Below are 10,663 nucleotides of genomic sequence, written 5' to 3'. Positions count from 1 at the left end.
GTCAGGTAGATGTAAATAGTATGGGGCTATAACACAGCCTTGCTTGATCTTGGTCCGGATGTTAGAGATGTCTGTTTCAGATCTCCCACACAAAACACCATGAAGCAATTGCAGGATTTTGATAAGTTTTGACATCCAAATCTTTGGAGTACAATCCACAGAGCCTCATGATTTACTGAGTCCTCAGCGCAACTGATGAGAAGAGGAGGAGAACTATACAATTCCTGCAGGGCAGAAGGAGGCCATTTGGCCCATCGAGCCTGCACCGACAACAATCCCACCCAGGCCCTATTCCCATACATTTACCCTTCTAGTCCCCCTGACACTAGGGGCAATTTCCCATGGCCATTCAATCCAACCTGCACATCTTTGTACTGTGGGAGGAAACCCACACAGACACGGGGAGAATGTGCAAACCCCACACAGACAGTGACCCGAGACCAGAATTGAACCTGGGTGTCTGGCGCTGTGAGGCAGCAGTGCTAACCACTGTGTCACCATGCCGCCCCCTCCATGAACATTCGCATCCTCATTGATGCTGGAGCCCAATGTCCTGCAACTGCCTCGTGAGCAATGCTGTGGGTGTACCTACACCACCTGGACTGCAACAGTTCAAGAAGGTGACTCAGCACTGTCTTACAAGGACAATTAGAAATGGGCAACAAACGCTGTCCTGGCCAGTGACACCCACATCCCATGAATGAATAAAATTGATTAATGGTGCTATAAAAAAGCAGTTTATTGGCATTTGTAAGGTTGGAAATATGGGGAAGAAAGATGACGGCTTTTGATTGAAGTTTCTGGGAGTAAATCTGAGGTGACTGAATGTGCTTTCATTCGTGGTGGATAATGGAAGCTCTATTTGCCTTGCACCATTATTCCATTCATCATTTAATCCCTCCTGCCTTCCACCTGATTCCAGATCCTGCCTTTTATTCTCCTGCTGCTCCTTTTCCCACCTCTGTGCCTGCTTCATCTCTAACTTTTACCAGTTCTGATAAAAGGTCTCTGTTCTCTGCTTGTCTCGCCACAGGTACTGCCTGACCTGCCGACTGTTCCCAGCACTTTCTGTTCATATTTCACTTTTTAATCTGTATTTTAATCACACACGTCTAGAGACAAGTTCTTATTTACTTCATTGCTTTCCCTTCATCACAAGTTGCTCCATTTCACAGATCCAGAGAAATGAACCAGCTACCCCTTACTAAAGAATGGACAGCAAGAAAACCAATTGAGAGTTACTTATCTGGGAAGACCTTGCAGGAGGAGATTTGGATGCAATGGGGGCCTTGTGCTCTTGAGTCAGCCAGAGAAAACTATGCAGAAGCCTTAGAACAAAGTAAGTTAACAAACCTGTTTAATCAAATAGCTGGGGATCACAGCATCAATCAATGTGGACTGCAAATCTGTTTTACTTTAATTTATATTGTGTTACTGTAGAAGCTGTTGTGAATTTTTTAAATCAATGACTATATACAGTAGGTGTGTAAAAGCATTTTACAACCAATGCCATAAATAATCATTGGTAGTTCAGAGCTTCGGTATTGCTGAAAAACAACATTTTGTCAAAGCTTTTCATCTTGCACTCATCAGGACAATCACAAGAATGCCATGTCAGGGGAAACAGTGTATACTTACATCTTTTTTCCCTCCAACAGATGCGAAGCTACCTGTTAACTCGAGCCCCAAGCAGCTGTTAATTGATAAAGTGTTAGCCAGACGCAGATTTGATCAGCTGCTAAAGAAAAAAGAACAACATGCACAAAACAGGTTAGAATCGCACAATTTTTTTTGTGAACATCGCAGCCGCCTCATTACCTTCATAAGACCGCAAGAAACAACAAAAGGTCGTGAATGTAGCCCAATCCATCACGCAGTCTCCCATCCATTGACTCTGTCTATACTTCCCGCTGCCTCGGCAAAGCAGCCAGCGTAATTAAGGACCCCACGCACCTCGGAAATTCTCTCTTCCACCTTCTTCCGTCAAGAAAAAGATGCAAATGTCTGAGGTCACGTACCAACCGACTCAAAAACAGCTTCTTCCCTGCTGCTGTCAGACTTCTGAATGGAGCTACTTCACATTAAGTTGATCTCTCTCTTAGCTATGACTTTAACACTACATTCTGCACTCTGTCATTTCCTTCTCTATGAACAGTATGCTTTGTCTGTATAGCACGCAAGAAACCATGCTTTTCACTGTATGCTAATACATAAGAACATAAGAACATAAGAAATAGGAGCAGGAGTAGGCCATCTAGCCCCTCGAGCCTGCCCCGCCATTCAATAAGATCATGGCTGATCTGACGTGGATCAGTACCACTTACCCGCCTGATCCCCATAACCCTTAATTCCCTTACCGATCAGGAATCCATCCATCCGCGCTTTAAACATATTCAGCGAGGTAGCCTCCACCACCTCAGTGGGCAGAGAATTCCAGAGATTCACCACCCTCTGGGAGAAGAAGTTCCTCCTCAACTCTGTCTTAAACCGACCCCCCTTTATTTTGAGGCTGTGTCCTCTAGTTTTAACTTCCTTACTAAGTGGAAAGAATCTCTCCGCCTCCACCCTATCCAGCCCCCGCATTATCTTATAAGTCTCCATAAGATCCCCCCTCATCCTTCTAAGCTCCAACGAGTACAAACCCAATCTCCTCAGCCTCTCCTCATAATCCAAACCCCTCATCTCCGGTATCAACCTGGTGAACCTTCTCTGCACTCCCTCCAATGCCAATATATCCTTCCTCATATAAGGGGACCAATACTGCACACAGTATTCCAGCTGCGGCCTCACCAATGCCCTGTACAGGTGCATCAAGACATCCCTGCTTTTATATTCTATCCCCTTCGCAATATAGGCCAACATCCCATTTGCCTTCTTGATCACCTGTTGTACCTGCAGACTGGGCTTTTGCGTCTCATGCACAAGGACCCCCAGGTCCCTTTGCACGGTAGCATGTTTTAATTTGTTTCCATTGAGATAGTAATCCCATTTGTTATTATTTCCTCCAAAGTGTATAACCTCGCATTTCTCAACGTTATACTCCATTTGCCATATCCTCGCCCACTCACTCAGCCTGTCCAAATCTCTCTGCAGATCTTCTCCGTCCTCCACACGATTCACTTTTCCACTTATCTTTGTGTCGTCTGCAAACTTCGTTACCCTACACTCCGTCCCCTCCTCCAGATCATCTATATAAATGGTAAACAGTTGCGGCCCGAGTACCGATCCCTGCGGCACGCCACTAGTTACCTTCCTCCAACCGGAAAAACACCCATTTATTCCGACTCTTTGCTTCCTGTCGGATAGCCAGTCCCCAATCCACTTTATCACACTACCCCCTACTCCGTGTGCCCTAATCTTCTTCAGCAGCCTTTTATGGGGCACCTTATCAAACGCCTTTTGGAAATCCAAAAACACCGTATCCACCGGTTCTCCTCCATCAACCGCCCTAGTCACATCTTCATAAAAATCCAACATGTTCGTCAAGCACGACTTTCCCCTCATGAATCCATGCTGCGTCTGATTGATCGAACCATTTCTATCCAGATGCCCTGCTATCTCCTCTTTAATAATGGATTCCAGCATTTTCCCTACTACAGATGTTAAGCTGACCGGCCTATAGTTACCCGCCTTTTGTCTCCTTCCTTTTTTAAACAGCGGCGTAACATTAGCCGTTTTCCAATCAACCGGCACTACTCCAGAATGCAACGAGTTTTGATAAATAATCACTAACGCATCCACTATTACCTCTGACATTTCTTTCAATACCCTGGGATGCATTCCATCCGGACCCGGGGACTTGTCCACCTTCAGTCCCATTAGTCTACCCAGCACTGCCTCTCTGGTAACATTAATTGTATTAAGTATTTCTCCTGCTGCCAACCCTCTATCGTTAATATTTGGCAAACTATTTGTGTCCTCCACCGTGAAGACCGACACAAAAAACTTATTTAAAGACTCAGCCATATCCTCATTTCCCACTATTAACTCCCCCCTCTCGTCCTCCAAGGGTCCAACATTCACTCTAGCCACTCTATTCCTTTTTATATATTTATAAAAATACATGTGACAATAAATCAAATAATAAATAATAACGTAAATATACTGTTTAGTAAGATTAGGTACAATATACCTTCTGCACAACTTACACCTAAGCCGTGTATTTCACATAATATCTTAAGCCATAATACCAGAAGTCGCAAACTAGTAACAAGGGCTCTTGTGATGTGAATTGACAGAGGTGCAGTCAAAAAGAGGTTTTGAAGGACACTTTTTAAAAATGGGAAAGAAATAGGAAGGCAAAGAGGCTGAAAAAGACAGCTCCAAATTACATGGGTGTGTGATGATTGATTCTTGTTCATCCTTCAAGATAAAGTTGGTGAAGTTTGGATTTTGTTGTAGGGTTCTAGTGTCTGCTAAGGCCAACTTGATTGGCACAAATTCACCACCTGAAACATGCATTAAACTTCATCTGCCACCTGTTTGTCCGTGTCCTTTTGAAGTTTTACTATTGTCCTGATGGTTCAGAATACTTCTAAGTTTCATATCATCTGCAAACTTTGAAATGATGCCCTGTATGCCATGGTCTCGACCGTTGATATATATATTAAACATGCAATTGTCGGCTTTCGTACTTGCAGGCACAGATACTCATCAAGTAGATCGAAAATTACATTCTAATTCCAGACATTCAAACAGGCATTGCTTATCAGCACAGCATCCAGTTAGTGCCTCTCTTAACCCTTTGGACAAAATGACTCCCTTGATTTTTCACTGACTTTTCTTTTAAGGAAATTAGAGGAAGATAAAGGAAGATTGCAGCAGGAACTTCGTAAACTTCAGCTGCAGAAGAAGCACTTAGGACCAGGTAAAGACCATTATGTTGAAAAGTTTTAAGAAGTTTGAAAGTGGGGACAGTAGCATGATGGTTATGGATTCGGATTACACACCCCCACGTGTAGTGTGAAGGTGGGAGGGGGCATGTTAAATGCAGCATGTTACCCCAACTGCAATTATACCATGGCAGGGGTGGCATTGGGTCATCTGCCCACCCGTGAGCTAATTGAGAATCCTTAAAGGGGTAGCTAACACCTGTTTCAGGGCCTCATCATTACTTCTTTTACAATCATGTGTTGGGTGGTTATTCAATGTTATCACTTCAATGTCTTTTCATCTTTTTTTAACTTAATTTTGTTAACAGAATTTATTGTTCCTTCACACGTACGAGATGATTACAGTGCTCTACAGGCTCGAATTATTCAGATTAGGAACAATCTTCCAGCCATGGGAGACAAGATTCAAGAACTAAGGTTTTTAGTTTATTTTGAATACAAATAGTTAAAGCTGCTATATTGTCTGAATGTTTTAGTGTTTGACTTATTTAAAATGTATTTCCATTAGTAAGTGGTGAATGGGTGAGTTTCTAGTATCTGCACTGTTCTGTATCTGACATTTTGAGGTGTATATGAGCAGAGGAGGATAACTGGGGGAATTCACCTTATACTTTCCTCTTTTCCTTGCCATAAACTGCCTGATTTCTACTGTGATGATTCATCCAATTATGTCCATAATATCAGGATCGAAATGTGAAACTTAGATTCACACCAAATTGAGGAATGTATCTGCACAGAGGAGACACAGTAAGAAGTTTAACAACACCAGGTTAAAGTCCAACAGGTTTATTTGGTAGCAAAAGCCACACAAGCTTTCGGAGCTCCAAGCCCCTTCTTCAGGTGAGACACGGCATAGACACATGCCATTTGGCCTAACCAGCCTATTGCCAGTGTTTATGCTCCAATTGAGGCTCCTCTCATTTTTTCTTATCAAAGCCTACCATCATAATCCTGCCTCTCATATGCTTATTCAGCTTCCCATTAAATGTGTCATTACTATTTTTTTCAATCACTCCCTGAGGTAGTGAATTTCACATTCTAATCACTCTGAGCAAAGAAGCTTTTTCTGAATTTCCTATTGGATTTCCTGGTCACTGTCTTATAGTCTATTTTATATGAGAGATAATGGCGTAGTGACAATATCACTGCACTACTAACCCAAATGCTCAGGCTAATGCTCTTGGTGTGAAGATGCCGGCGTTGGACTGGGGTAAGCACAATATGAAATCTCACAACACAGGTTAAAGTCCAACAGGTTTATTTGGTAGCACAAGCTTTCAGAGTGTTGCTCCTTCTTCTTCTCACCTGAAGAAGGAGTGACACTCCGAAAGCCTGTGCTATCAAATAAACCTGTTGGACTTTTAACCTGGTGTTGTGAGACTTCTTACAATGCTCTTGGGCCAGGGGTTCAAATACCACTTTGACAGCTGGTGAGAGCTAGTCTTAGTAGTGGTGACCGTGACAATATAATCGATTGTAGTAAAAACACGTCTGGGTTGCTATGTCCTTTAGGGAAGGAAATCTGCCATCTTTGCCCAATCTGGCCTACATGTGGCTCTAGACTCACAGCAGTGTGATTGTCTCCTAACTGCCCTCTGAAATGATCCAGCAGGTCATTCATTTCAAGGACAATTAGAGATGGACAACAAATACTCACCTTGCCAGCGACCACACCCTAAGAATAAAAAAAAATGATGACTACTTCCCCAAATGTTTTCACACAAAATCTTTCATAACTGTAAAGATCACTATCAAATCACTTCATGACCTATTTTTGAGAGAGAAGAGACTTGGTTTGTTAATCCTTTTCTGATATGTATACCGGTCCCTCCATATCCTATTAATAATGTGGCAACCAGAACTGTATGCAGTGCTCCTGAGCATGGTCTAACCAAGATTTGATACAGATTTAGCATAATTTCTGAACTTTTCAATCCTTTAACTAATTTTATGCAAATAGATTACATTTTATTTACTGACTCAATAGAGTTTATCTTTATGCATCTTCTGCAAAATTAATGGTGTCAGCAGGACAGCATCTAAAAGAGATTGTGGAGTATTTTGTTTTAATTACAAATTAATTAAATTAGCTTCATCCATTTAAACCAAAAGTTAAGGTTGTTTTAAGAAATTTGTTTGAATACTATACCAGCTTTTAAAATGGATTTTTAAAATTACTGGCCATTTTTCACTTTGGAGAAAAGAAAATTGACACTTCTCTTTAGCTTCAACATAAGAATAGTTCCCATTTTCCTCATATCAATTAAGGCAGGCATCACTGTTGTGCCTATACAGACATGGGATGCCTGCTTCAGTAGCGAAATGACCTGGGGGTTGGGGTGCAGCCTACAGCTTTGGTTGCCAGTGCTTAGGCATTGCCTTGCCATAGTTCCAACAGCAGAGGTGGTGGCCTCCAACTTCAGGGCCATTGTGACTAGCCCCCATCCCCATTCGATTATATCCTCTATCACACACCTATATTCCACATTTCTGCAACCTTCTTTTAACTTTATTAACTTTAATATAAATGCAGGCTGATAAGAATTCCCATTCCGCTATTAACTGGATAATCGACTAGAGGTGGTTGTAGAGAAAGCCAGGGGTCAGTACATAAACCGGTTTGAACAGAAGAGTCCAAATGTTAAATTTGAGGCTTTGAGCAACTGCAAAATCATTCTTGATGAAGGATAAGATACAAGCAGCAGAGATTTGGATACACTGAAGTCTATGGCGGGCAATAATTGGGAGCCCAGCCAGAAATGGAGCAATTGAGCTGAGAGAGAGAATAAATACTATTCTAGAGTTTCAGTGGGTAATGGCCAAAGGTGGGATAAATACAGCCGATGTTATAGAAGTGAAAGTAAGCTGTCTTGATGATGACAAATTAGAATTGGGTTTTGAAAAATAAAGGCTTTAACTATAAATTTGCTTCTCAATATATTTGGCATTTGAAAATAAAAATACACAGTCTAAAACATATCTTTCATAAAGATTAGGTGTACATTTGTAAAATGTTTCAATTGTGTTTGCTACAGAGGGAATATTTTTGGAGACGGTGAGAAAAGGCCACCATTATGTACTGAGGATTCTGTCTGTGAAGGAGCTGAACCGTACCAGATGAGGGACATCAACATGGTTAGTACTGGGGATTTTTAAAAACTGAGTGTGAGAGGAGGAATATTCCTTCCTTCCTTCTTTTACATCTAGGTCAAACGCAGCATGGATCCGATTCCAATCAAATTGTTCTACTTTTCCCTGTATGTTAATCCCAATCAGAGAAGTCTATTTCCTGTAACAACTCTGAGTTTCGGATAAATGCGTAAATATTGGCAACACCACCACCTGGAAGTTCCCCTCCAAGCCACACACCATGCTGAGCTATAATTATACCCCTGTTCCTTCACTGTCACTAGATCAAAATCCTGGAACTCTCTCCCTAACAGGTTGTAGCTACACCACACAGATTGCAGCAGTTCAAGAAGGCAACTCACCACCACCTCCTCAAGGGCAATTAGGGATGGGTAATAAATGCTGGTCTGGCTAGTGACACCCATGAAAGAATAAAAAGAATGTACCAAATTATTAGCATTTACCATTGCCATTGAGTCTGGGTTGAAAATGCCAAAGTTTACGAACTGTTACAATCCCTATGGAGACCAATAGTCATGCCCACAAACAGCCTATTGGCAATGCAGTCAAGGTTAGGGAGAACATATGGCAGAGATGCCAGAGGTAACGTGCAGCTTTCACAGAGTATGCATGAGCTCTGGCATGTCTCAGGCATGCAAGCACATGCACTCCTCTATGGAGAGGGTGGCACCTGCCATGGAGAGCTAGATTGAGCAATTGCCACATACACACCCTGACCCGCACTCTATTGCTCTAGCTATTGGCTCCATATAGCAGTGGATTGTTGTGAAAGGGACGAGGCACCTTGACCTCCCTCCAGGTACCCCTTCCCAAAATGAATGGTGTCTCACCTTCCCCTCTGACATTGAAGCCATTGCCTCCAGCAGGCACGGCTGAAGCAGTTGCCCCTGCACCTGTGCAGAACAACCCCCAGGACGACGGAGTCCCCAAATTCTCAGATGCCCAGAGGATGTAGGCCAAAGCAATAGGGGATCACAGTTAGCAGCCTGCTTCCACCTCTGCTGCTAAAGTCAGGTTCACACCAAGACAGAGTGGTAATTATTGCACAATATATTGTTTTTTCACTCTATTCATGTGTGAATCGTTATCTTCTTCAGGGGCTTGATTAGTCAGACATCTAACTTTCCTGCTATCCCTTGTGGTTGGCTCTTATTTATGTCTATAGGGGAATGTTTATTGCATTGTGTAGGAGACTGTGCTGTGTGTTTGCAGTCCGTCTTTATTTAATGTTCGTGTGTCCATTTAAATGGTTGCCAACAAGGCCCGGGAGAGAAATCCGGGGCCATGATGCTTCTCCCGTTTCCAGACTCCTTATTCCCATTCCACCACTCACCCTTCCCGCCCCCTCCTCCAGTCATGCATGGTTTTTTTCTCCCTTTCAAGAGTCACCAATTAATTCACTGAAAGGTCCCAGTAAAATTGTCACTCCCATTATTGGCATCTTGTTTCAAATACCATCTGATATATATGCAGCAGGGGTCACTACGATTAAAAGCAGCAATGATACAACACTGCTGGTTTGTGTGTGCTCCATAGGTGATCCCAGCATGACTATTAAACAAACCACAGAGTGCAAATTTGATCTTAGCAGTATTGTGCAATATTGTTTGCTATTTGTTATTTATAACATGGTGCAGACGATAACGGTAATTTCAGTAACTGCCTCATTAACATGCACAGTACATTGCACCACATGTACATGGTGACAGGAAATTCACATGTACATGGGGAAAAAATTCAGCACTTGCAAGACAGATTGCAAGAAAATCTTTCCAATTTTTATTTCATATATTTCAACTACCCTCTGGGTGGGGTGGAGGGGGGGAGGAGGCTGCTGAATGATCAGTTCATGGTGGCTCTGTTGAAGTTGTGGGCTTTGTTGAAGCGCTCTTTCCCAGCACTGGTGTCATCACCTAGTCTGGAGAGGATCGCTCTTGTCACCTGGGATCCAGTCATCAATCTGGGCAGGGGCCTCAAAGCTCAGGAAGTTGAGAGTTCCACAGTTCTCTGCAAGTTATGGGAGTTCCCTGTGAAAGGAGCACAAAGCTGCGTGATTCCTCATCTGTGGTCACCAAGCAGTTGGACGTTTATAGACTGGAATCCCAAGCAGTTCACACCTGCCACTGTGTGAAAAAGGAGAAGTGTGACCTGGCAACCTGTGTCCATTGGTTTCATCCACACAGCTGCTGAACGGAGAGATTTTCTGCTCTTCTCATTGTACAATACTCCACGCTGACCTCTTTCCCCCCTTCTCTCTTCCCCCCCCCGCCCCCCCCCCCCCCCCCCCCCCCCCACTTGGAGCTACACTCCTGCTTTTTGTAAAGGACCAGCTACAAATCTGGAAGTGTGCATGTCATTAACCCCCCAAACCTACCCCGACCCCATCGAGATCTCGCCTCTGTTCCCAGACCTTCCCCATACTACCGTTAGGGATTCCATTAGATCCTGTGACCCGCTGTCTGAGACCATTGCACATCCCTACCTCTAGACTGGACCTTCTCTCTTATCCAATCGAACTCTCCGCTTTTTCCTTCTGAACCCGCCACCATGATTTCAACATTTCAGCTCCTGCCTGGTTAACTCAACCGCCCGCCATGTTTCCCACTCCCAGAGCCTTCATT

Source organism: Mustelus asterias, chromosome 1, assembly GCF_964213995.1.
Source record: "Mustelus asterias chromosome 1, sMusAst1.hap1.1, whole genome shotgun sequence".
Lineage (NCBI taxonomy): Eukaryota > Metazoa > Chordata > Chondrichthyes > Carcharhiniformes > Triakidae > Mustelus > Mustelus asterias.
Note: the sequence above shows the minus strand (reverse complement) of the source record.